A 21,159-nucleotide genomic window follows, 5' to 3' on the forward strand; every position below is an offset into this window, starting at 1 on the left:
CCCGTCGCACACACGCGACGGACAAGTCTTTTTCTTTAGACGAGCGTGACGATTAAGCACGTTATGTCTCAGGCGCTTGGCATCCGTTTCCTTCATCGCGGCACACAGTGAACCGTAACACCGTATACACTTTGGCCGACGTTTTGGAGTTGAAGTCCTTTCTGGCGGATGAGCGATTTTTTTTATCCTCGAGGAATACCTTGCATCGCGAAGGGTCGACAAAACAGGAAGTCCAGTCCTTATGTAGAGGAGGTCCGTGGACTTGGTCACACACAGATTCATTCCATTCCTCAGTATGACAGTCACTATTTTTGCAGCCAACTACTGCACTAGGTCTTCCCTCGACCGTTCCGCGCTTTGCAGCATAATTGGAGCACAATGCGATGGCGAACACCCTGCAGTTGCATTTCGGACAGGTGATCGCACAGAACCAGTGCAGAAGCGGCAATGGTTTCGTATTCGTGCGGCGCCGAAAGCGCCATCTCGTTCCTCTCGAGAGAACTGCTCCGCGAAAAGGGTCTTACAAGAATACAGACTGGAATGTCTCTTGGCTGTGAAACATGTGGGTCAGATATCTTTCTTTAATTGAAAAAACAAATACAGCCAAGACAGCCGGTCAAGAAATCGCTCGCCACTTATCCATTGAGAGAACGTTACATTTCACGCGCACTTGGCTATACTTGCAAAGGAGCGCATGTTAGTGAGCGGGACGTTATGACTGCTTCCGCTTGTACAATCAAGTCTCGACCCTGTTACCTGCTGCCCTACTTTGTCAGGTCAGCAGTTTTTCAGTGAAATCAAATAATGCCGCATTTGACGTGTTTTTAGGAGTATGTCTATAATGCTGGGTACTGTGGGAAGCGCCGCAGGCACACACTACGTGTCAATTGTCCACTAACGACTTGTCGTCGTTATGATTATGATATAACCATTATGGGCGTTATCAAGTCAAACAGGAGCAGGGCGTTCCCGGAGATTTCTTCCCTGCATCAACCAAATCAATCAACTCTATGTGGGCACATCTGCATCCTAAATTATGTGTTCCATCAAGTCTCTGAATACGCATTGCTTAGCTCTACATCACGAAAGTCGATTAACCCAGGGCAGCTTTTAAAATACACCTACTTACCATGTATGCACCCCGGTTTCATTCATTTTGAGCGCCTTTGGATGGATGGATGGATGGGTGGATGGATGTTATGAGCGTCCCCTTTGGAACGGGGCGGTGGGTTGCGCCACCAAGCTCTTGCTACTATGCTGCCTAATATCCTACCTAGGTTAACCAATGAAAAAAAAAAAAAAAGACACTATGAACTACCACGTCCAAACTTTCTCATCCCCTATTGCGAATTGTGCTTTTGCACGTCTCCGTCTTTTGTCGTTTCCCTACTTTTCTTCCACCAATCCTCCAATCGCCTCTTACTAATGTCTATTGCGGACCTGTTTGCTTTACCACTGCTCCCGCTGAACCCAAGGGCTTCAAGGAGGCCAGTGGTGCCTAAATCGACCGCTGGGTAGACGTGTTCACATTCTAATAAAATATGCTCCGTCGTTTCCCTAGCTTTACCGCAGCAAGCACATGCTTCTTCTTCCTTCTTATATCTCGCTTTATAGGTGCGTGTTCTAAGGCATCCCGATCTCGCTTCGAAAAGTAATGAGCTTCCCTTTGAGTTATCATAAATGGTTTCTTTCCTGATTTCGTTTTTTCCTCTTAAGTAGTTACTCATGGCAGGTTTCTTTTCCATTGCCGCCACCCATGAGATTAATTCAGCCTCTCTGACTTTCCGCTTGACCTTCCTTGTTGCTGTGTTGCCCACCCCACAGGCCGCATACTTGCTGGTAAGCTTCCTAGTTCTTTTCCTCCACTGTGAATCAATGTTTTGCTTGTACAGATACCTGAACACTCTCCCAGCCCATTTACTTTCTTCCATATTCCTCAGCCGTTCTTCATACTCAATTTTACTGCGAGCTTCCCTCACTTCAAAACTAGTCCACCCCATATCCCCTTGCACAGCTTCATTTGTAGTCTTCCCGTGAGCGCCCAATGCGAGGCGACCCACTGACCTTTGGTTCCCGTCGAGTCCTGATTGTACCCCTGATTTAAAGCAAACAACCGCATTTCCAAAAGTAAGTCCTGGAACCATTACCCCTTTCCACATACCTCGGAGGACCTCGTACCTATTGTATCCCCATAGCGCTCTGTGCTTCATTATGGCTGCATTTCTCTTCCCCTTTACTGTTATGGTTTTTTCCTGTGTTTCCATATATCCATTGCCTTCGTTTATCCATATAACAAGGCATTTATATTCTGTTACCCGAGGTATTTCTTGGCCCTGTATCTCCACTGTCTGTTCACTGTTTTCATTGAATACCATAACACCTGATTTTCTAACACTAAATTTCAAACCTAAATTGTTGCCTTCCTGTCCACAGATATTAGCCAGACGTTGCAAATCGCTTTGCTTGTTAGCGAGCAACACAATGTCGTCCGCATAAAATAAACCTGGGAGTTGCTGCTCTATTACTGTACCTGCCTGTTTGTATGAGAGACTAAACCCGATATTACTTCCTTCTAGCGCCCTCTCCATCCTCACCGTGTACATCATAAACAGCAGCGGGGATAAAGGGCACCCCTGCCTCAGTCCCTTGTTGATATGAACTTTCTCCGCGCTCCTCATCCCTTCCCATTCAACGCAAACGGTATTTTCTAGGTAAATCTCTCTCAAAAGCTGTATACAATCGTTACCTAAGCCTTCCGCTTCCAGAATATCCCACAAAATGTTGCGGTCTACGTTGTCGTAGGCTCCTGTAATGTCTAAAAAGGCCACATACAACGGTCTGCTTTCTACTTTTGATATTTTAATACACTGAGTAAGAACAAACAAGTTATCGTCCAAACACCTACCTATTCTGAAACCATTCTGAAGCTCTCCCAAAATGCCATTATTCTCTGTCCATGCTTGAAGCTTTAATTTGATTGCCTGCATTGCTAGCCTGTATATTACCGATGTAATGGTCAACGGTCTATACGAGTGAATTCTGTCTTTCTCCCCCTTACCTTTATAAATTAAATTCATTCTACTTTGTCGCCAACTGTCTGGTATTCGTCTATCTTTTAAAGTTTTTTCCACTGCTTTCACCAGAGCTTCCTTACTTTTTGGTCCTAGTTCATTTATCAGCCTAACGGGAACCTCGTCTAGCCCTGTGGCTGTGCGCTTAGGAATTTTCTCTTCCGCTTTCTTCCAGTTTAAATTTGTCAGAACCAGCTCTCTTTCCTGGGTCTCTTTCATTCTCTTTTTTTTCTTCAAATACAACCTCGTCATTGCCTTGGAAAGATTCGGCTGTTATTTTCCGGATGTAATTTATTGCCGCTTCTCCTTCCAGTCTGCTTTCATCTTCGTCTAGGATATGTTGTTGTATTGTTGTTGACTTCCTGCCTAATAATTTTATGTGGTTCCAAAATATTCTAGGTGCCGCCTTCTTTTTCCCACACGGGCGCCAGCGCCATCTATGTGGTGGCACGAAAGTGCTACTTCATTCCACACATAGCCTCCGTGCTCATCGCTGATACAAGGTCGACTCAATAATCTCGGAGGCCACGCTTCCTGCACTGGGTCACGCGTGCTTTGAAAACACCTGAAGATAGCACAGCATGCGCATTTCACTCACGTTCGCAAGAGGCACTATATCAATCATGTCGCGGTTTTAAAAGCTCCTTTATTTAGTTACAAAATTAACCTAAGTGCGACCAGTGGGTAAGCTCATTATTTGAGCCACTCTCCACGTATGGGGTCGTTGGTTGCTTAACATTCGTAGCATAGTTACGAATCAAAAAGAAAAAAAAACACCTAGTGGTAGCTCCGATGCACTGGGTCATACATTCGCGCTGCATGGTATCGGTTTCGATAGGCGCTTGGTTATATTCGTTTTTTCTCAGGAGCGGCATGAACAAACGAAACCGAAGTGCGATAATCACATCAGCGGCGTGATGTTGCACTGTTCAGGAGCACGACGTGTTCTCCCAGGTTTGAACTAGAACCAAATTATGGGGTTTTACACCGATATGAGCCACACCGTGTGGGACTGCAAGTTAATTTTGACCGCCTGTGATTCTCTAACGTGCACCCAATGCAAGGGTGTTCTTGCATTACGCCCCATCGAAAGGCGGCCGGTATTTGATCCCGCAGCCTTGGGTTTAGCAGCGCAACACCAAAGCTACTACGCCACCACGGCGGGTACTGTACTGTACTGTACTGTACTGTACTGTCTGCACTATTCAAAATTCTCTTCTTCAGTCTGTCGCATGAATTTAAAAAAATAGTGGCGTCTAGGCGAAATTAATTGTATTAAGGATGTTTCTTGTGCCTAGATTTCACGCTAATGCCCGAACACTGGCTGCTGCTGGCGTCACATACAAGCGCAGCAGCGCTTAAATGGCACAGAATTTACCAAATGCACAACTACATTCAAAATGAACGTTAATAATAATAATAATAATAATAATAATAATAATAATAATAATAATAATAATAATAATAATAATAATGTGCACATTAATAAAATTTGTTATTACTACTGCTACTACGTTTTTTTTCCCCTGCGCTTTGAGTGTGCGTTAGAACCTACGAGGATTTGACGCGTCGACGTGCAATAATTTGCCTTCAAGTCAACCTCCTTGACAACTGCACATTTATTGTTCGTTAATCGCCTAAATTGTTTTATTAAAGTCTCCTATCATATATGTGATTGGAAGCAGGTTCATTGGCCTGTGAAGCACTGCACACGCTTTCACCAGGCTCAAGCTGTTTTGCTCGATGTCTGTATAGTATAGCCTCGTGTATAAGCAACTCACCCGTGCAGCATAACAAGAGTGAAGACAAGACAGACAGAGAGTCAGAGAGTAAAAATAAAAAAAGGAGCTTTACATAAATATAATCGCAGTCCACTTGTCGTGAGCGAGCTCGCTACCATTGCTATGGGAGCGTCCGCGATGCTGCGGAGACGGATCGCAACCGGTGGATGCAGGAAAGCTACAGACCGGGACACGATAGAGGGGGGGGGGGGGGGGGTGCATTGCGTGGATTTAAACCACCGGCCCACCGCCCGCTTTCCCGTTCGGGGTAAGGGTACGGCACAGCGGAGGGAAAGGGCGAGGGGCGGCCGAAGGGTGCGCGCGCGCCTGTGACCCCGGCCGCGCCCCCGGGGCCGGCGGGGTCTTTGACCCCGGAGAGGCCGTCCGGCCGCCCCGGCGAAAGCAGCGTCCCGGCCGGGGTCGACGACCCCGGCCCAGGAGCCGTCGACCCCGACCGAACCGCGCCGAGCCCCGGGTCGACCTGGTTCCGCTTCCGCCCCCCCCGGCGACGACCACTTTATCCCGACCCGGCAGTCGGAGAGGGAGAGCGGAGGTGGCCACGCGGAGAGGGCGTGCGGGCAGGTGCGCGCCCCAACCTCCTCGCCCTTTCGTCGCCGTCCTCGTTGGCCCCGGGTCGCCCGGGTCGCCGGTGGCGGTTGGAAGGGAGGGGCGGTGACCGGGCCAGACGCCGCGCGACGCCGCCGAAACAACTACAAGGGAGCCGCGGTGAACTGTGATGCAATGACCGGGCCTGCAATGCTTTTTTGTATCTTTGCTATGCGCGTGCCGGACAGAGTGCGTTGCACCTCGCAGTTTCTCGCGTGCACCCGGCGATGACAGCAGCTCGCCCGACCCGACCCTACCTCCCACAGCCTTGGTCGATGCCCGTCCCGCATCCAGCCTCCCCCCATGCGTGCAGCAATCGGACTGAGCTGATAACGATATCAGCAGCGTGTCTTTGAAAGCGGGGCGAATGCCCTTTGCAGGTTACAACCGCTGTTTCTCGTTATATTTATTTTTCGCACATAAGAGCTGTAACCACTGATATCGCCCGCCAACCTCTGTATTTGGATAGATTTATTCGGGTGGCGAATGATTCGCTCGTGCGCAAATTATCCATCACGTCGTTTTCGTGTAGTGAGCTTAAATTGTCGCATTTAACGCTCCGAAACTTCCCAGCGGGTTATGGGAAACGCCGTGGTGGAGTGTTCCGGATTTATTTTTACCATATGGGCTTCTTATACGTGCATCCGCAGCACGATACGTGGGCGTTTCTGCATTCCGCCGCCATTGTAATGCGGCCGCTACGGCTGGTGACTCGAACTCGCGACCTATAGTGCTCAGAGCGCAAATAAAATGGAGGGAGCCTGCAGTTATTTTTTATTGTTATTATTTTGCCACAAGACATCGTGTTTTTAGGTAAATGCCACCACAGTATGCGTAGAACAGCAAAATGTAAATAGGTGTTGCCAGAAAGAATACTAATTAAAAAGGGCATTTCGTTTTGGAGAACGCCGACTTCAGTTTAACAAAATGATAATAGTAATAATATAACGGCGACAGTAAAGGAAGGTTAGTATTCGTTACTCTCTTTAAGTGCGCAGGAAAGCAACCTAAAATGATTTTTTTAATACAGAAGTCCGTGCTACCGCTTCGTCAGTTTGTCTTCTCATATTTACAGTTTAGCTGATAGGTAAATCAACATAGGTAAATGAACGTCACGTTCGGCATCTCTCGATTCAGGCAATGTAACCAGTATGTTACCAAAAGGCATAGCGTTAAGCACCTTAATCAGGCGATACTTTCGACTGTCGCTTAATCAATCGCATATCTTATTGATACAAATAAAAATACGTATCGTTGACACAGTCAAAATGGTACTGTAGTCACTCGCGTCCCTCTCCTCGCCATCAAGTGCGCACACGAACGCGCACCTTGCTCCCACTAGCTTCGCAGCTAAGACGCGAAACTATGCTACCGCTGGTCGAGTTACGGAGTTGTTCCGTCGCGCAACATCGCGGCGGCAGCACCCTGTACCTCCGGCTTCTCCTGCGAGCAGGTGCGACTGGCTTCCTCGAGGAGGAGCAGGAGAAAGCGAAAGTGCTCCATTCATTCTCCGCAGGGGAGAGAGAAGCTGTTGCCGCCCGCATCCGGACGCGCCGAGCTCCCGCTTCCTGGAACGAGAGCGAGGCCGGGCAGTTCGCATCCGGGAAAGAGGGCAAGGATAAGAAGCCTCTCTCTAGCGCCCTCTCTCATCGTGCTTCTCTCTCTGGGAGGCTGAGAAAGAAGGCAGCAGAAAGGTCGGCCGCCAATCGGCGGGTCGGTCCCGCATCGCACACTCGGCGGAGTTGGGGGGGTGTGCGCTGCCTTCCCTGGCTCCTCTGCAGCATCCAGCCTTGCCGAGAGGATGCTTCGGAGGACACCCGGGCACCCCTGCTTCCTTCACGGGAGTTGGACTCGCCCGCGGCAGGAGTTTGGTTCGCTTGCCCCCACCCTCGTTGTCGAGTATCGAGAGTAAAATGAGAGGGAAAAATTATAATAAAAACGGGGCCAAGCTTGCTTGCCCCGCACGTTGACGGTTCTCTCTTTCGGAGGAGGGTTCCGTGGGCGCGCTATGCTTCCTTCCGGCGAAGAATGAGGTCGAGGAGGCTGTTGAGAAGGTTGTCTCCTCTGGATACACGGTCTTTCGGGTACGTCGCTTCTGGAGGCGATGCTCTGACGACCTTGCGATGGCTGCTGCTTCGTCGCGCAGGTGCCCATAAGAAAGTGCGTAGCACAGAGGCGCGCTAACTGCAAGAACGAGGATGGTTCACTGGATCTCACTGATATGCGAAGCTCTCTTGAGGGGGGTGGTGGTATAGCGACGACGTTAACCTTTTTCAGGCTGTGCTATAACTTTTCAGGATTGAGAAGGCGAAATGAGAAGGCGGGTCACCTCGCGTCTGGCAACAGGCGAGGTCACTAGTGACGCCGGAGTCTGAAGGGTTCCATACAACAACTTTTTTGCCTAAAACAACACGACCTAGCCACAGCAGCGGCACATAGCGGGGATCAAGCAGTATTGATCTTGAATTGAGGTAGTCGTTCGGCACATATCGCGTGCATTTGACGGCGCTAATACTGTGTTGTTGTATTTGTCTCGTCCACGTCTGTTAGCGCCGTCCAGTGCTTTCGCAAGTGGGGTTTATCTACAGCTTTGCTTGTAATATTCCAGTTCATCCCGCATTTTTCTTTCTTGTCTTTTCTTTCTTGCTTTCATTTTCTTTTTTACTCCATCCTGCGCTGCGGCAACGTGGGCAAGAAGCGGCAGCTTTGCCGAGAAAAACATACTACAGATGTAAAGGAGACCTTAAATTAGCAGCTAGATATGGCGAGAGAAAGCTATACCAGTCAGCCAATAGTGAAAGTGGCAAAATAAGAAGACAAAAATAAAAGGGAAGGAAACGCAGGAAGAGGCAAGAGCTGCCACCATTCCCTCCCTCTAATTTTATTTTATTTATTTATTCCACCTATCATTTGTCGAACATTCTGCCAGCTTCCCCCGAGTCGTCGTACTCCTCCCTTTCTCACTTAGTATAGCAAAGCCTGTAGTACAGCACGGCTTCTTTCTGGGCGATCCCATTCGAGCGCGCAGGGGGCTCCGCGGATTCACTCCGCTCGCAGCGTGGTTGACGCGCACACGTTCGAAGGTGGGGGTGACGAGAGGAGAAGGAGGGGCGGGACGGACTGCGAGTCGGGGTTTTCGGGCCACCGGCAGGCGGTTGCGTCGGGCCGACCGGGAAGCCCTTCCGTTCGTCACTGGGGCAGCGGGCGCTCGAAAGCGGTCAAACGGTACCACAACGCGCCGTCGGCCCGCTTATGCCAAGTAGCGCGGTCAAGTCCCCAAAAAGAATACGACCGCGATACCCACATCGACGCCCCGAAATGGAAACACGGCCACCGCTCTATTTTTTCGTTCTTTCTTACTCTCGTTACACCCACCCCTCCCTTCCAACTCTACATTGACGCAGCTGTGCGCTTCGCGCGTCTTTTGTTCGCGGTTCACCGCTGACGCCCGACCTGCTTTCCTATATACTCCCCGCGCATTGCACCGGTCACCCAGAAAACAAACGGGGACTGTCGCTTTTATTTTCAAAACGGGGACGGATGCACGATGCGAGGTCTAGGGGGTGGCTGTGCCGAAGGGACGGGAAGGCACCCGATACACAGAGAACCCGTCTCCGTATGGTCCTCGTGAGCGAACATGTCACGGCTTCGTATTGGCGCGTGCTTAAGTTACTCAAGCCGAACGGAATTCAGAAACCATGTGTCGTAGGTATTCGTCATTACTTTGAATAAGGATCTTCATCGGTGCACTCATTTGAACGGAAATAATAGCAAGAGCGTATAGATTAAAAAAGAAAGAAAAAAATAAGCTGTATTTAACGCAGTGCTTGTGGACGGAAGAAGTATGTCCGCATGCGGCTTCGATTCTAGACCGGACTCCGGTTGGAGGCTCTCGATCACGCGTCTCCACGGTGTGGCTCTAAACCGCTAAGCACATTGTCATGATGTGGATAGTAGAGGAGCGCGTCAGTGAGGGAAGAGGGCGTTCTCGTAGTTTTCTCACTGTAATGTTGTAACTGTGAAGCGCCCCGAGATAAAGCCTTTCAGCGACTCGCCGCATTCCTATATATGACGTTGCACGCATGGACACAATCTTTCGCTGTCGTCAACCGGACGAGCTAAACCTCATTGCTCACAACGCCACTCCGCGCACGCGTGCTGGAACGCCGTCCTGTGGGGCCGGGTTCAGGCGAGAGCGTCCTCGTTGGAGAGAGCGGATGACGTCACGGTTCGACCGCGCGGGATCAAGAACCTCGGCCAAAGGGGTCGCTGCACTCTTCTCGAGCGAAAGTGAAAGCGGCCGTCCCCTCAACCCCAGCCTCTTTCGCCGAGCCGAGTTCAATGTCGAACCGCCGCTCCGCTGGAATGTGGGACGCTTCCTGAACTGACCGCACGGGTGGGAAAGGGAAGGGTAGTCGAGAAAGCTCCACGCTCTCTGCCTTCCGGCAGCTGCTGCCGCTGCGCGCCTCAGAATTGAGGTGAAAGCACCCGAAGGGGGGAGGGGGGGGGGGAAGGGCTCCGGTCACGTGGTCGCGCGACAGTTGGTTCGTTGAACCTAACGGAGCAGAGACCGCGTATGAGTAGAGTCTTCCGGATTAAAGTGGACAAATGGAGGGAAATGAGGGTGATGTTGAGAGTCTCGTTGACTTAAAGCGCGTACAACTAAGGACAAAAACCAAGTTCGCTGCATATGTGCAGCGAAGTCGCGTATTCCTTACCTCTGAGCGTCTGACGCGTGGAAAACGATGCATCTGCCAGTCAGCCAGATGAATCGAGAGGCTGCGTTTAGAAAAAAAAAAATATTACTACATATATGATACCAATCCAACGACAGTTCAATGTACTGTACATTATGTATGCGTCCTGCAAGATGCAAGCCCGATGCTCTAAGAAAAAACACACAAGAATCTAGCCAAGCTCGCCATCTCTGCAAATACTGTATTTCGTTGTCAACAGCGCAAATGTGCCCCTACATGTGTATTCCTAGTCTGAAACGCTCCTTGCACATTCTGATAAACCTACAAGAAAAATATCCAGAGCCTTTGAGATTGATTGCTCAAAAGACCGCTGCGTCAGCTGCTCTTCCTTTATCCCTAAAGAAAAGGAAATCCTGTTTTTATAACAGTTGTGTAACTTGTCAGAGGGATGTGTGATGGGGATGTGCGATATCGCAAGTGCCTTTCTCTTTCTTCCACGTTTTGGGGGCCTTGTCTTATTGTTGTTCTTTTTTTTACCAGTGTATAAATGGCAAAGCGTGCTAATAGATGCAAACAATTGTTAGTCAGCGCTGCGTCTGTTTGCTGCTACTTGTTTCGTCACGTCTAGCAGCACTTTTTTACGTACTGTGCTCAGTGAATCGTACTGATGTGGCTCGTGATGAAGAAAGCATTCGCAATGCATGTGCTATGCATTTAGATAAGAAGGCTTGTTTTTATCTTTATCACTGAAAGTATATGAAAGAAACCGACCATCCATCTATAAAAATATTGAAGCCGGCGAGGCGTCAAAAATAATAACGCCGATGTGTGGTGCGCCGTTCTTTTCGCCGCTTCCTCAGGCGTAGTAAATCAGCACGCACAGATAGTTATGCTCCCCAAAAATGATCGATCGAGAATATTTACTATCCTTCCTCTTACAGAAACATTTCTAAAATGTATAGGATGCTGCGGCTATGAGAAGCGTTAGATTCGTCTTGCTTTATATATACTGGTTTTCTGAGGATCACAGAGCTGTCCTGTTGCCAATGTTATAATGGTACACGAAAAAGAAACACGTCTGTATGATCCAGAAGGACCGCCAGAGGCCAAGTTGGATTCCTTCTGAAGTGCGATGACGTTGAACTAGGAGTCATTTTGCTTCTCTCGTGTCTCTAGTCCGCAAGCATTTGCAGTGCTAGAGCATTCTAGGTTAGTCTCTCGATCCTTTTGAAGCGAAGCTTTCTTTGCCTCTTTCTTCGACTTTTCCATTGCTGCTGCTGCTGTCTGGCACACGGCGTTGGGGGGTGGTTCAGAGCGTGTATAACACGGAAAGAGCGTGGCAGAGAAGAGACGCGAGCAACTCGTTTGGAGTGCACCGCGTCAAATGTCCACAATGTCCTCTGGAAAGCCCTGGGCGTCAAAACATTAGCCTCTTGAGAGCTGCAATTATCCATGACCCCACGCAAAAGTGCTCACCTTCCTACTAACGTGCAAGTGCGGAGGGAAGCTAGATAGAATGGAAGATAGGAGGGGGGAGAGGAGGCAGATAATGGGTAGAATTGACGCAGTGGCGAAACGAGTGAATAACAGCCTTGCCACTATTTGCTCGCAGTTCCCATACAAATACAATGGAGGGGGGGGAGGTGAGATGTGAAGGCAAGGAAACGCTAATACTGTAGACACGACATCGGTTGCAGGGAAACTGAATAAACTTAAGTTCAAGGTATGGTCTCTGCTGTTTCTGAAAAATAAATCCATGCAAACGTGTCCAGCGGACAACTTACGCAGGGCGCGCAGAAGCACAGCCGCATTAAAAGCGCACCGCAGGGTCTATAGGTGACACAACGGAATCTGTCGCACGTCAGATCAACACTTCTGTGCCCGCCGCGGTAGCTTTGCGGCTATGGCATTGCTCTAGGTCGCTGATTTGATCCCGACTGCGGCTGTCGCATATCGACGGGGGCGAAATAAAAAGAAAAAAACGCACGTTCACTTAGATTTAGGGACACGTTAAAGAACACCACGGTGTCCGGAGTCCGCCACTACGACCTGACTTATAATCCGATTGTGATTGTGATGCCGTAATCCAATTCAACTTTAATGCTTCCGCCACGATACAATGTGCCATGTGAGGCAATGACAACGCTCAGCCCTCTCGGAAGTTATGAAATATGGCGCACAAGAACGCCTCAAGCAAACACCTCTCCCTTTGCGTTTCGTGTACTACGCAGACAAACAGCAGTTGTGCACGCAAGGTAACTTTAACATCAGCTCACCCCTCTTGTGTTGGACAAAATGTTGAAGAAATTAAACGTTCGCCGTCAATATCACCGCTAATTGTCGTTACTCAAAGCATGACAGCACAGAAAGCTTCGCTTACATCGATTTTCACAGTGCGTGGGATCTGCACAACTTTTCATTTACTAAGTGTCCATGTTCGAATATGCAACGTTGCCTGGGCTTATGTAGTAGCGGTCTTTGTTCCTCAAAAATATTGCCCTAGGTTCACTAATTTCAGCTGTTCTAAACCCCGAACTCTTAAGCACGGCTGGAGCAGCGAAGCCAGCGTGAGCTAATGACGAGCGGGTAAGTCGGTATCCAGAAAGCTTCTTACATAATCATGCGCGTTCATTGATTGATCAGCGTTAGGGCGCGCGCCTTTCGTGATTGGCGGTGTCCGCGGCGATGTCCAATCGCGGACGGCAGGCAGAACGAACCCAGGTTACCAAATATACGGTCGCAACTTTCGTCACTGGCTTTTCCGCGAGATTTGATCGTCCAAATTATTAGACAGGAACGGCCAGAGAAAACGAGCAAGAGAGAGAGAGAGAGAGAGCTTCTGGAGATGCTTGAATGAAGATGGATGTTTGTCTGGCTGGTCTCCTGGCATGTAAAAAAACTGGCGAATAAATTACATACACGCAACTAGGAACCCTTAACTTCGACGCGCTTGAATAGATATGAGCAATGTAGTGAAAACGGACATCTATGGTGTCGCGGTGTTTTGAAGCGATTCAACCAAACTGAGAGAGCCCCGCTCCTCCCCTATGCCCTACGTTTCGGTGGTTTCCGGCACCAGCAAGCTCACGTGTCACGGGGACGCACGAGGTGCTCTCTGCGTCTTCGAGGCCAACCAGCCAAGAAGGCAAGGCGGTGCCTCCGGGGTCAAGTGCACTACCGGCGTCCAGGGGGCCCCAATGTGGGGCATCCCCTTGAGGGGTCCGGTCCGCTCAAGGTCACCGGGGCAGGCGTCGGCAAGGGGGACTCGCGGGATGACCCCGGCCGGAGGTGTCAAGGAGACCCGACGACCGTCTCGAGGTCATCGCGTGCTCCCTTTCGCTCCTCCCCGGTTGCCACGCGGGGTCGAGGTCATGTCGGCGTGTCGCGCTGCGTGGCTTTCTCGGCCCGCCAGGGCCTTGAACCGACCCACAGGTGCCGCGACGAGGTTTGATCCCAGGCGTGAACTCCGGAGAGCCGGTTTTCAAGGACGGGAGGGCGGAAAAACCAGACGCTGCCGTTTGCTTCGGAAGTGATTTATCGTTATTACTTTCTTGACAGCGGCCTCGCAAAAACCTCTCAGTGGCGAAGCTTTTACTTCGCTTTCTATACCCTTTATGCGTATGTTTGTTTTCCCTCGCTCTCTCTGTCTCTTCTGTCCCTCATCATGAATCTGTGGATTAAGTGCCATGCCAACCCTATAGATACATACTTCAACCTCACTAGTTGCAAATTAAGTTTCTTTCTCGTTTCGGCATTGCAACCTGGCCGCACCGCAGCACAAATGTGCGACGCTTCTGCAGCACCATCAAGTTGAATAAACTCGCCCAAGTCAAATTTGTTGTTCCTTTCCTGGTGTTCACTTACAAACCACTCCAATAGCTTGTTGACCGCGGTTTCGCGCGACTAACGGCGGTAGAAATAGGAAGGACATGTACCGGTACTACAACAGCCACGCTTCCGGTTGTTCCGGCAGTGACAGTTAAGAATTAGGTGGTTACGGTAGCGCCGCACGCAGAGACTTCTTACAGGAATAACTGAGGCGAAGTTCACCGCAATTTGACGCGGCCCAACTGCACTAGTTAGATGAGCCAAGACGCTTCAAACTTTGCTGGCTGTGCTCTTTTTTTTTCTTCGTGAGAAGGAATACGGGCAGCACGGTGTGCAAGGAGAGAGCTAGCTCCTCGTCACCATATATGCGAAAAGCCCCTCCTCTCTACCAAACACCCATTTGCCCGCTTTCCAGCGACCCCCGGAATTTCGAGGGTGTGACGGAGTGTGTCCCAGTGTATATACAACAACAGCAAGGAGCGCGGGGAGTATGCGAGGCGCCTCGGAACCAGAGCAGAGGTCGGAAGCGAACCGGCGCCGAGGAGCTCCGAGCGACCGACCGCGCGACCTGGTAACCGAATCAAGGCCCCACGGCGAGCATTGTGCTCCGTGCGAGCGGTCGCCGACGCGCGAATCTGGATCAGGCCGCCGAGCAGCGCGCGCCGTCCAAGGCTGTTCGCCGGTCGCCGGGGCGCATTTCGGGGTCACCAGGGGGACGCAGGTGCGCGGGGCCGGCGAGACACCGTCCGCGCCCCGGCCCGGTCGGGCCGAGTCCCGCTTTGCAGCGCATTGTGTTTGTGTCTCGGTCGGCGTCCTCGAAACCGAGAGGCCCCAACGCCCGACCCGGCCGACGTCACGAACGCACAGTCGGGTCTGCAGTCAGGTCGATTCCGAACCAGAGTAACCTCGGCACAAAAGGGATCATTGGGGCACGTGGCTGATCCTTTGAGAAGCCGACGAAGTGGTGGAACGCGCCTTGGCGGAGAGAGGCAAAAGGTGTGTCGAACAACCACGGTTGGACTCCGCCGTAGCTCCCCTTCCGAGACCCCTCGTCTCCTTCGCAGAGAGTGCCGAGAGCTAAACGTCAATTGCTCACCCAGACACGCTCTCACAGTTCTAACAGATCTTTTACATCTTTTGTGGCAGTAGAAGAGCTTGCAACAAGACAGAGAAAAGAACATTAGCAACTCTATTTATTTATTTATTTATTTATTTATTTATTTATTTATTTATTTATTGTCGATTACGTGTTGCAGAAGGGAAGTTCGGAAATGGAATGTGATAGCACAGCATGACTGCATCCGTGCATTTAGCAACACTGCGTGCTCTAATGCCTGCAGGTAGATTATCTTTGACTTATTGAGACATTAAAGCCTGACTGGTCGATTTGAAGTTTTCAAGCTTTCCAGTACCTGGTTTTTCTCGGTAAAGATGAACGATGATGTTTCATATAAGAGCCAACCACAGAAATTACCAAATTTCCGCACCAAACAAACACACACACACACGCAAGCAAACAAACAAAACAAAAGAAAAGCGAGAGAGAGAGAGAGAGAGCAGAAATGACATCTCACCGACGTACTGACGCTGGGGGCTATTGAATATAAAATAAAAGAAACCTTAATAATTATTTTCTCTCTGGTAAACAACCAAATACCGTGAAATTAAGGAAATTGAGTTTTAATAGAATGTTTTATCAGTATAACCAAATTTAATACGTGTTTCTCGTTAGTGTCACTTTAAGAGCACATGCTAAGTTCTCGTTTCTACAGTTTAGTGGCCTTAACAACTTTTCAAAGATATACAGAACAGTGGTATTTTACCAGTGACGCCTTTTCTAGGAAAACAGTTTTCGTGACTGCCGCGCCTTAATTTTCAAAAGTTCTCTCAGATGGCACGTTGCAGCAAACTCGTTTAACTGAAGAAACCTTGCACTCACACAGGGGCGGATCCAGGTGAAAGGGGATGGGCTCTGGATCCCAGTAGCGGTTGCACTGCACAATGGAAACACACCGCGACTGGCAAGTCAAGACGGGGACAATTGAAGCGGACGGGGGTCACTTGCAACACAGAGTTATTACCCGCTAGCAGTACTTGGAAATACAAGGCAGAGAGTACTTAATGAGACGTAGAGAAGATTGAAAGTCTTTGTTCTGTGTGAATCCGAAAACGTCCGTTCGTTCTCGCCATTGTCACATTCAAATTTGCCGCCGACTAGCGTTTCGAATTGCCGCCGCTAGATGCCGCCAGAGCTTACAAACGCGCCTTTGTGTCAGAGCGCATAACACACGAAGCAACGTTTAGCAGGCAACGCAACGCCACAGTAAAATAGTACTGTAGGATACATGTTATTAAAAAAACTAATTTAAAGAAATTTATATTGCGAGCATTTATCTTTATCTAAGTTTAGTAAAAGCATGTTTCGCAGCTGTTCTTGTGGTGTAGTGGTTATCACATCCGCCTAACACGCGGAAGGTCCCAGGTTCGATCCCTGGCAAGAACACATCTTTTTTTCTTTTATTATTTTTTCAAACACTAACATTTGTGTTGAAACATGAATACCCAGAATAAACGAGTACCCGTTCGTACACTCTCTTCAATGTGCGCCCCTGATTCCAATCGCAACTATATATATGAGGTAGCACTATTATTGAGCGAAAGACAGAAAATGAAGGGGGCGGCGTTCCCAGCAATCGTTAGTAAAGAAAATATTACCGGTTATGATCCTGCGTACTTTGGATGATTTTTTTTCAGGACAAGTGAAACCCCACGAACTACGATGAATTCAACATACCGAGAGTTATAGCTCACTTTACAATCGCATATTAACTTAACAGGTACAAACTAATAACGAAATTGTTTACTACACATTCAATTGCTCTAAGCAAATCGAATACTAAAATACGATTTGGTCAAGTGGCACCAGAGTAACCTAGGGTGTCGAGCCACAATATGAATGTAGGGCAACAAGTTGTTAAAATATTGCGGCAGATATCTTCAAAGTTAAAGCGCGGTCTATGCGTATAAATACGGGCAATAAATTTGACTTTTTTGTGTTTTGTATGTGCGTGTGTTTCGTATTTTAGCCTTTTTTTTTTTCTGTTGAGTGATCCAAACTTTGTACACGGTGTGCGGAGGGACGGCACAGTTGTTTGATTTACCTATAATTATTGATGTAAGCAGTATTTCCAGTTACGGTCACCCGTGCTGTTATTGTTATTAGAACATTGATAAACTTCCCTTTGTAACGTGCTTTATTAATTAATTTGATTATTATTATTATTATTTATTAATTAAATAATTTTTTTTTTACTCAGTCTGGTTAACCTCCCTGCCTTTCCATCGTCCCTTCTCTCTCTCTAATTTTTTTTTTTCTTCGTAGACAGCTCTGGACACTTATGCTATGTGAGCGCATTCACGCACGTGCTTGTGGTGTAGTGGTTATCACATCCGCCTAACACGCGGAAGGTCCCAGGTTCGATCCCTGGCAGGCACATGTCTTTTTTTTTCTGTTTTATTTTTCAGAATAAGTTATTTTTGGGGGTGTTACATAACTAAAATTTTGTACTCGAGTACCAATTTCCGAAAAAAAATGACCTTTCAAGATCGAATATTATATCAAAGGTGCCGTGGAATCTGACAGCAAAATACTTGCTTAGATTCTTTTACAAATTCGATCACTTACAAATTTGATCACTTAACTGATCTGTGGCTTCCAAATCAGTTTACAAATTCGTAAACGAGAAAGGTGATCACGTCTAGTGCACCATGACAAAGCGTGAAAAAAACGAGGCATCACGTGGACGGAAGCGTTTCTTTTCTTTTCTTTTTTTTTTTTCGTGATTAACAAAACCCAGTAGCTGTAGAATCTTCCGCGCGCATGGGAGGATGCTGTGAATTTCGATTTTACAGCTGTATAATGAAGTAGCGCAGGTACCTCAATTCCTTCAGGACAAGGTCAGTGGAGTTCAGCGTTGTTTGTGCGGGCGGCTGCATATAAGGGTCACATGGGGTGGTCAAAAGAGACGCGTGGTTCGACACCAAGAATAGCCATCGGGATTGGGGTGCCGCGATTTACATACGTAGAGTGCGTAAGCGAGTTGACTGTGAGTCGGGGCTTCCGCCAGTCGGTTCGCAGAAGCAGTGCCGTGGCTTTGAAGTCAAGCCCTCGCCGCTGAACCACACCATGCCGAGACATTCCGCAAACGGACCAGATGCCCCAACGGGCCGTGGAAGTGTTTCCTTTGGGGGAAGTGTGTCTTGCGAGGTTGTGAGACAAGAGGACTCGTTGCACTGCAAATGATTTGTGGCAACGGCCTTGACGTATTGGAACTCCGGATAGTGTCACCCTGGAGCCCCGTTGTTTGCACACTGCGCCCACCGCAGTTTGATTGATTGAACGATTGGGAGAGGGGGACGTCGGGGATGCGTTTAGGTACGTGCAGGGCCGTTGGAGGGGGATTTTAACATCATTGTAACTTTTGACTTGTAGTCTGATGTCTGTGTAGATAGTTTCCATTGTATCGCTTGTCTATTCTATCTTAATAAACAGTTAACCCCTTGCAAGCAGCGTCACAGCGTCACTATAATGTGACTTCGCGACATCCACAACACGTTCAAGTTTCTCTCACCGACATCGAGGCGAACATCAACTAGGTCTCTACCAAATCACCATAAAATGATTGGGATACCATGGATGTGCTACACCTTCCTGCTCCTATTCGCAATGGTGTTGTTTCAGATGTCTTCAGACACTTACATGTAGGTAACATTTGTCTCCTACACGTCTCCTCCGGTTATAAGCCATAGCAAATATTTAAAGGGTTAATGGCAAGTACTTAGACGCTATAACCTGTACCAGGGTTCCCAGACTGGACAAGGGATTATTTTTTAATTGTGACAAGGATTCCGATTATTAAGGCGAAAGCCTTATACGGCTCAAATGGACGAAAAATGCGATGTGTGTGGCGTTATGGCACCAAAATTAAGAGGGATTCGAACCCACTATTTGTGTTGTTTATTAAGGCGAATTTAATTAAGACGCCCAACCTTTGGTGGGAGTCGAACCCACTTGGAGACATGGGCGAACCGGCAATATATCTAAATTGGACTCCAATTGACATCGTGAAGGTCGACAGTCGAACCCACGACCTTTGGTAAGAGTCGAGCTCACGACCTATGGTGTTAATTAAGGCAAAGTTAATTAAGGTACGGTTAATTAAGATAGAGCTAATTAAGGCACTCGAACCCAAGACGGCAAGTAATAAGAAGTACCAAATAAGTAAAATGGAAATGTCAAGTAATATAATGAGTGTCTAGTGAGCGGGCAGGCTTTCAACTTCGTCCTCTTTAGCGTATGATAACGTGACTGTTTATTCGGGTTCCGATTTTTAAGGCGAAAGCTATAAGTGCCTCATGGGTCGAAAACCCCGTTGTGACCTCGAGGAGCACAACGCACGAGACTGACGTAGTGGCCGCGTCGCGGTAAAAGCTTGTCCTCCCTGCGTGGAGGGAGCCTAACCGATTCTGCAGGCATTTTTAATAAAGTTGTTCTCTCTCTCTCTCTCTCTCCCTGTCGGGCGTTATCGAAAATTTGACCATCCCGCGTTATGGCACCAAAATGGCACCAATATTGACGGTTCCACCCACGACCATTGGTGGGATTTGAGCCCACGACCTTTTGTGGGAGTTGAGCCCACGATATTCCGTGTTTACTATAAGGCAAAGTTAATTAAGGCACGCGAACACAAAACAATTGGTGGGAGTCGAACCCACGATCTTTCACGTTAATTAAGGCACTCGAACCCACGGCCTCTGGCGGCAGCCGAACATACAATATTTCGTGTTAATTAAGGACCTTCAACCCATCACCTTTGGCGGGAGTCGAAACCACGATCTTCCGTGTTATTTAAGGCAAAGTTAATTAAGCCACTCGAACCTACCACTTTTGGTGGGAGGTGAACCGAGGGCCATCGGTGGGAGTCGAACCCACGATCTTCCGTGTTAATTAAGGCAAAGTTAATCAAGGTACTCCAACCCACGACCTTTGGTGGGAGTCGAACATACGAGCATTGATGAGAGTCGAAGCCACGATCGTTGGTGGGAGTCGCACCTACGACCATTGGTAGGAGTCTAACCCACGATCTTTCGTGTTAATTAAAGCAAAGGGAATTAAGGCACACGAACCCACGACCTTTGGTGGCAGCCGTACATACAATCTTTCGTGTTAATTAAGGACCTCTAACCAGGCACGTACCCAAGGGGGGGCCCGGGGGGGCCCGGGCCCCCCCCGAAATCATGTGGCATACCCCCCCCCCCCCTCCCCACACACGCCACCACTCCTCACACATTCCTAAAGCGCCGCCAGATCAATGTTGAGACTTGGCAGCTGTTCATCGGTCAGCATTATGCTGCCTTTTTCACTCCTTTTAGATGGCGATAGTTATCGGCATCTCTTGTAATGTGAAGGACGGTTTTCTCATAGATTCCGCACCCGCGCGATTAACTCGAGATGCGTTCAGTTGTCACCATCTATTCAACCGTCACGCGCATAGCTGTTGCTTTTGTTAGTTCAACCTTCTTTGTTTAGGCTGATCCTGGGACCAGGAGAGGGATGCGGCTGTTACTCAGCTGGTCTGTACTCTCATGGAACGAGTTGCGGCCGGAGAAAACGCCAGTTACGTTTAACTTATCCCTTTGCTTCATTATTTCCTTGAGTTACGGCTCGCCGCGACGCTGGCAGATGCGCCGGAAGCGCTGCCCGGAACCATATACACGTGATATGGGTTAGATAAGGTGGGAAATAAAATAATGTGAAAGAGCGTCCATCATGAAACCCTGCAATAACCCTTAAACCCATAAGCAAGATGACTGTCGCCCGTTACCTCGTCTGTTTTTGCCTAATTGTATAGCACTTTTCGTGCAAAATCGGCAACCGGAAACAAAAATCGCAAGGAGTTGAGAAATTAAGCGATCTACTAAGGGAGAGAGCCAAGGCAACAACCAAACTGCGAACAAAAGCGAATAATAAAAATGTTAACCGTTGTTTATGAGAATATTTATGGATCAACATCTTTTTATTTAAAAAGGAAATAGAGAAAACGCCGCCGGAAATGGAGAACAATTGCTTGTTTTGAATGACGCTTCTACAGTTATCGGTCGAACCGCCTCACGTAG

General features: G+C 48.6%; 2 non-coding genes across 2 annotated transcripts; both read left to right on the forward strand.

The window, feature by feature from the left end:
• The first annotated feature begins 16,413 nt into the window (after positions 1 to 16,413).
• Positions 16,414 to 16,486, forward strand: TRNAV-AAC (transfer RNA valine (anticodon AAC)). Its single transcript has one exon. It is a non-coding gene; the product is annotated as a tRNA-Val (tRNA).
• A 920-nt stretch (positions 16,487 to 17,406) lies between these two features.
• On the forward strand, positions 17,407 to 17,479 carry TRNAV-AAC (transfer RNA valine (anticodon AAC)). The gene has a single exon. It is a non-coding gene; the product is annotated as a tRNA-Val (tRNA).
• Positions 17,480 to 21,159: the final 3,680 nt, after the last annotated feature.

This window comes from Dermacentor andersoni, chromosome 6 (assembly GCF_023375885.2).
Source record: "Dermacentor andersoni chromosome 6, qqDerAnde1_hic_scaffold, whole genome shotgun sequence".
Classification (NCBI taxonomy): domain Eukaryota; kingdom Metazoa; phylum Arthropoda; class Arachnida; order Ixodida; family Ixodidae; genus Dermacentor; species Dermacentor andersoni.